Raw genomic sequence first — 7,008 nt, 5'->3', positions numbered from 1 at the left:
ATGACTATAGACAGTACAGGAGGGGGAACTATCTATATAGGATGACTATAGACAGTACAGGAGGGGGAACTATCTATATAGGATGACTATAGACAGTACAGGAGGGGGAACTATCTATATAGGATGACTATAGACAGTACAGGATGGGGAACTGATTCAGTAGCTATATACCATCTTTGGTCAGCTAGCTGGATAATACTGATACAGTAGCTATATACCATCTCTGGTCAGCTAGCTGGATAATACTGATACAGTAGCTATATACCATCTCTGGTCAGCTAGCTGGATAATACTGATACAGTAGCTATATACCATCTCTGGTCAGCTAGCTGGATAATACTGATACAGTAGCTATATACCATCTCTGGTCAGCTAGCTTTTGTTTGCTACTCTTATTGTTGGCTATTCCAACATGACATTTAACCAAATATTCTATATTGAAGCCAGTGACATAGAAGTCATGTCAATACCAGCTCGAGAATGACAACTGGGCATGATGATGTTATGACTGTATACAGATCGTTGGAAATACAGTCGTGTTGATATTATATTTATAGTGACAACAGACACACAACAACACAGGGTGCTCTAACTGAATGAATGTTTTACGCCGCGGTTTTAAACCCAACAGTCCCTAAATCAAACCGTTACTAAGTCGCTAAATCAAACTGTTTAGTTTCGCTGTAACAAATGTACACTTAACAGGGGATACTTTGGTCACCTTTACGTCTTGACGTTCTGCTCTCACACGGAGTCTCCAGTTCGGTTCTTTCCGTATTCAGCCGCGTTATGAATCCGAGCCAACTCCCAGGCCTGCCTTCTGATTGGCTCTGGTCATTTTTAAAGACACGTGAAGTTTTTATTTTATCTATCTCTTCAATTTTGAAGTTAACAAAAACCAGAATCGTCGATCAAATGAGCTTGAGAAAAATTGGCATAGTTTTTACAATAAATTACAGATGACAGAACAGGTTTTTTTTATGTTAGTTAAAAATCATACAGTTGGGTGCTCATTCGGTGTTCCACAGTAGCCGATCCAATTATGCTAATTGGATGTTAAACAGGTGAATGAACAGGTGCCATCACTTAGAAAATTAGAAGGCCCCTCCTGCTAGTAATCAGCATTCCTTTCCATTCTCATAAATAGATTCCGGAAATGAAGGTGTTCATTCCTTCCTTATTTACAAACCATTTTGTGTGGTGCAGTACCTGTGGAGGTTTAAGGTAGGTCTGTGCTTCAATAGCTTATGGTTTAGACTGTCAGCAGGTGAATAACATCAGTAAAATGTTTGCCTAATAGTATTACTCCACATCAAGTCTGGGAGCTTTATCATATTGGCATGCCATTGGCTGCTTATTTAACACCAATCTGTTTCATTAGAACCCAAATCAACAATGGCAGACAAACCAGATGTGAGTGAGATCGCTCAGTTTGACATGACTAAACTGAAGAAGACTGAGACTGAGGAGAAGAACACTCTACCTACCAAAGAGGGTAAATACAATGCCTTAGTAGCCACTGGTTTTATTATGAAACCTGATGGCAACTAGACCTTGAATTAAGGCACTCTGATGGGTACGCCAACTTGAATTTCGGTGGTTAACTTTGTCACGTTAGCATCGACATCACAATTCTCTATTGCTGTCTGTTTTTTAAGCCGTTCTTCTCACCTACAGACATTGACCAGGAGAAGCAGGTGGAATCCTAAATGGCTGCTGTCATTACTCACAAGCTACATCCCAGAGGGACGGTTTCTCAAACCTGAACTCTCCATTCTGGAATGGATCCTCATGGCTGCCCAAGTCACTGACTCAATAAAAGCCATGTAGACTAATCAATGTGTTGCTGGCATTTGTTCAATTCCTCTTGACTGACCTTGTGTTCATATTAAGGCAATTCTACAGGCAGTCTGTTTTGGACCCCTCCCCCATGCAAATTAATTAGTAAAATCATACAATGTGATTTTCTAGATTTTTGTTTTAGGTTCCATCTCTCACAGTTAAAGTGTACCTATGATACAAAATTACAGACCTCTACATGCTTTGTAAGTAGGAAACACTGCTGATTTGCAGGTTATCAAATACTTTTTCTCCCCACTGTAGTTTCAGGCTTTTATTCTGAAAAATGAACTAGAATGATCACATGGTGTCAGTGGCTAGCAAGATGTCCTTAGATTTGTTGATGTGCGCACCACTGCAGCAAGGCTCTCTCCTATTGAAAAGGCTACCGTCTGGTTGAAATATTTATTGTAAAAACAACCTGAGGATTGATTATTTAAAAAAAAATTGACATGTTTCTACGAACTTCACGGATACTATTTGGAATTTTCATCTGCCCGTCGTGACCGCACGAGCCTGTGGATTACTAAACAAAACGTGCCAACCAAATGGAGGTTTTTGGATATAATCTTTATCGAACAAAACGAACATGTCTTGTGAGTACAAACATACAGAAATCATCAAAGGTAACGTTGGTCACAAATCAGAAGAGTAATATAATCAATCTTCTTTGCTGTTAGCTTTTAATGTTTTGTCTGCTGAGAGCTGGCCTCACATGGTTTGCTTTCACCGTAAAGCATTTATAAAATCTGACATGCCAGGTGGATTAACCAGCTGCGCCATGTTTTGGTATATTGCACTTGTGATTTTATGAAAATGTAATATTTTTAGTAATTTAAATTTTGCGCTCTGCAATTCATCTCATGTTGACAAATGATCCCGCTAAAGGGATCGGTGCGTCAAGAATTTAAAAACAACTTGATTTTGAAAAGACAATGTAGTTTTTGTGTGTTATTGCTGATGTTACAATGATTTAATGGAAAATCCAGACAGAAATAGTGTACTTTCAATTACCAAAACATGTCAAATATTCCATTGTCTGTCAGGTCCACATTGGGAAGTGGTCAATAGGAAATGACATTGAAATAATCTAATCTTTCAGTTGTCTGTGTTCCCCATCCTGTACTGTCTAGTCATCCTATTAGATAGTTCCCCATCCTGTACTGTCTAGTCATCCTATTAGATAGTTCCCCATCCTGTACTGTCTAGTCATCCTATTAGATAGTTCCCCATCCTGTACTGTCTAGTCATCCTATTAGATAGTTCCCCATCCTGTACTGTCTAGTCATCCTATATAGATAGTTCCCCATCCTGTACTGTCTAGTCATCCTATATAGATAGTTCCCCCTCCTGTATTGTCTATAGTCATCCTATATAGATAGTTCCCCCATCCTGTACTGTCTATAGTCATCCTACATAGATAGTTCCCCATCCTGTACTGTCTTTAGTCATCCTACATAGATAGTTCCCCATCCTGTACTGTCTAGTCATCCTATATAGATAGTTCCCCATCCTGTACTGTCTATAGTCATCCTATATAGATAGTTCCCCATCCTGTACTGTCTTTAGTCATCCTATATAGATAGTTCCCCATCCTGTACTGTCTTTAGTCATCCTATATAGATAGTTCCCCATCCTGTACTGTCTAGTCATCCTATATAGATAGTTCCCCATCCTGTACTGTCTATAGTCATCCTATATAGATAGTTCCCCATCCTGTACTGTCTTTAGTCATCCTATATAGATAGTTCCCCATCCTGTACTGTCTAGTCATCCTATATAGATAGTTCCCCATCCTGTACTGTCTATAGTCATCCTATATAGATAGTTCCCCATCCTGTACTGTCTTTAGTCATCCTATATAGATAGTTCCCCATCCTGTACTGTCTATAGTCATCCTATATAGATAGTTCCCCATCCTGTACTGTCTTTAGTCATCCTATATAGATAGTTCCCCATCCTGTACTGTCTAGTCATCCTATATAGATAGTTCCCCATCCTGTACTGTCTATAGTCATCCTATATAGATAGTTCCCCATCCTGTATTGTCTATAGTCATCCTATATAGATAGTTCCCCATCCTGTACTGTCTTTAGTCATCCTATATAGATAGTTCCCCATCCTGTACTGTCTAGTCATCCTATATAGATAGTTCCCCATCCTGTACTGTCTATAGTCATCCTATATAGATAGTTCCCCATCCTGTATTGTCTAGTCATCCTATATAGATAGTTCCCCATCCTGTATTGTCTAGTCATCCTATATAGATAGTTCCCCATCCTGTACTGTCTATAGTCATCCTATATAGATAGTTCCCCATCCTGTATTGTCTATAGTCATCCTATATAGATAGTTCCCCATCCTGTACTGTCTAGTCATCCTATATAGATAGTTCCCCATCCTGTACTGTCTAGTCATCCTATATAGATAGTTCCCCATCCTGTACTGTCTATAGTCATCCTATATAGATAGTTCCCCATCCTGTACTGTCTTTAGTCATCCTACATAGATAGTTCCCCATCCTGTACTGTCTAGTCATCCTATATAGATAGTTCCCCCTCCTGTACTGTCTATAGTCATCCTATATAGATAGTTCCCCCTCCTGTACTGTCTATAGTCATCCTATATAGATAGTTCCCCCTCCTGTACTGTCTATAGTCATCCTATATAGATAGTTCCCCCTCCTGTACTGTCTATAGTCATCCTATATAGATAGTTCCCCCTCCTGTACTGTCTATAGTCATCCTATATATATATAGTTCCCCCTCCTGTACTGTCTAGTCATCCTATATAGATAGTTCCCCATCCTGTACTAATAAGATGACTATAGACAGAACAGGAGGGGGAACCATCTGTCTATAGTCATCCTATTAGATAGTTCTGCAGTAAACTTAGACCGGCTGTCTGACCTACTCATTTTACTAGTTCTTCACAGTAGATAAGTTAAACTTTCACCAACTGTCTCTGTCCCTCTCGTAGTTGTGTTGTGTGCATTCTGTGTGTATCTAACCTGACGTAGCAGGTGGAAAAGTGTATCCAAACGTCCAGAGATCTGTATATAGTGATAAGATGTTCATGTCTATGTCTCTAACAATGGGAGTTGTTGTCCTGTGTAGTGATATTCAGAACACCTCCAGTTGCATTAGAAAGCTGTTATTGTGAAAAGAAAATGCAGAATTCTGCGTCTGTCTGTCTGTGACCACGGTACACTGGGTTTGTCCCAGGGATTAAGATAAGAAGCTGTGTTTTATCTGAGGAGAAGACAGAAGGAGGAGGGAGGAGAGCGAGGAGGGAGAAGGACAGAGAGATCCATTTTTATGGAACGGTCTGCCTACCCATGTCAGAGACGCAAACTCGGTCTCAACCTTTAAGTCTTTACTGAAGACTCATCTCTTCAGTGGGTCATATGATTGAGTGTAGTCTGGCCCAGGAGTGGGAAGGTGAACGGAAAAGGCTCTGGAGCAACAAACCGCCCTTGTTGTCTCTGCCTGGCCGGTTCCCCTCTTTCAACTGGGATTCTCTGCCTCTAACCCCATTACAGGGGCCGAGTCACTGGCTTACTGGGGCTCTCTCATACCGTCCCTGGGAGGGGTGCGTCACCTGAGTGGGTTGAGTCACTGATGTGATCATCCTGTCTGGGTTGGCGCCCCCCCCCCCCTTGGGTTGTGCCGTGGCAGAGATCTTTGTAGGCTATACTCAGCCTTGTCTCAGGATGGTAAGTTGGTGGTTGAAAATATCCCTCTAGTGGTGTGGGGGCTGTGCTTTGGCAAAGTGGGTGGGGTTATACTGATACAGTAGCTATATACCATCTTTGATCAGATAGCTGGATAATACTGATACAGTAGCTATATACCATCTCTGGTCAGCTAGCTGGATAATACTGATATAGTAACTATATACCATCTTTGGTCAGCTAGCTGGATAATACTGATACAGTAGCTATATACCATCTTTGGTCAGCTAGCTGGATAATACTGATACAGTAGCTATATACCATCTTTGATCAGCTAGCTGGATAATACTGATACAGTAGCTATATACCATCTTTGATCAGCTAGCTGGATAATACTGATACAGTAGCTATATACCATCTCTGGTCAGCTAGCTGGATTTTTGTTTGCTACTCTTATTGTTGGCTATTCCATAATGACATGAAGCCAAATATTCTACAGTGAAGCCAGTGACATAGAAGTCATGTCAATACCAGCTCGAGAATGACGACTGGGCATGATGATGTTATTACTGTATACAGATTGTTGGAAATACAGTCGTGTTGATATTATATTTATAGTGACAACAGACACACAACAACACAGGGTGCTCTAAGTGAATTAATGTTTCATGCCGCGGTTTTAAACACAACAGTCCCTAAATCAAACCGTTACTAAGTCGCTAAATCAAACTGTTTAGTTTCGCTGTAACAAATGTACACTTAACAGGGGATACTTTGGTCACCTTTACATCTTGACGTTCTGCTCTCACACGGAGTCTCCAGTTCGGTTCTTTCCGTATTCAGCCTCGTTATGAATCCGAGCCAACTCCCAGGCCTGCCTTCTGATTGGCTCTGGTCATTTTTAAAGACACGTGAAGTTTTTTTTTATCTATCTCTTCAATTTTCAAGTTAACAAAACCGAATCGTCGATCAAATGAGCTTGAGAAAAATTGCCATGGTTTTTACAATAAATTACAGGTGACAGAACAGTTTTTTTTTATGTTAATTCTAAATCCTACAGTTGGGTGCTCATTTCATTCGGTGTTCCACAGTAGCCGATCCAATTATGCTAATTGAATGTTAAACAGGTGAATGAACAGGTGCCACCACTTAGAAAATTAGAAGGCCCCTCCTGCTAGTAATCAGCGTTCCTTTCCATTCTCATAAATAAATTCCGGGAATCTGAGTGTTCATTCCTTCCTTATTTACAAACCAATTGTGTGGTGCAGTACCTGTGGAGGTCTAAGGTAGGTCTGCTTCAATAGCGTATGGTTTAGACTGTCAGCAGGTTTATAACATCAGTAAAATGTTTGCATGATAGTATCACTCCACATCAAGTCTGGGAGCTTTATCATATTTGCTGTTTATTTAACACCAATCTGTTTCATTAGAACCCAAATCAACAATGGCAGACAAACCAGATGTGAGTGAAATCGCTCAGTTTGACATGACTAAAC

General features: G+C 40.4%; 1 long non-coding RNA gene across 1 annotated transcript in view; it reads right to left on the bottom strand.

Annotated features, from left to right (window-relative positions):
• Positions 1–226: 226 nt before the first annotated feature.
• The window catches only part of LOC112241674, a 9,426-nt gene continuing 2,644 nt past the window's right edge, over positions 227–7,008 (bottom strand). The window contains exon 2 of the long non-coding RNA XR_002952350.2: positions 227–1,537. This is a non-coding gene — a long non-coding RNA (uncharacterized LOC112241674). The remainder of the gene's footprint in view (positions 1,538–7,008) is intronic.

The sequence above is a fragment of the Oncorhynchus tshawytscha genome, unplaced genomic scaffold (assembly GCF_018296145.1).
Source record: "Oncorhynchus tshawytscha isolate Ot180627B unplaced genomic scaffold, Otsh_v2.0 Un_contig_1244_pilon_pilon, whole genome shotgun sequence".
Taxonomy (NCBI): domain Eukaryota; kingdom Metazoa; phylum Chordata; class Actinopteri; order Salmoniformes; family Salmonidae; genus Oncorhynchus; species Oncorhynchus tshawytscha.
This window is presented reverse-complemented; position numbering and strand designations above follow the sequence as displayed.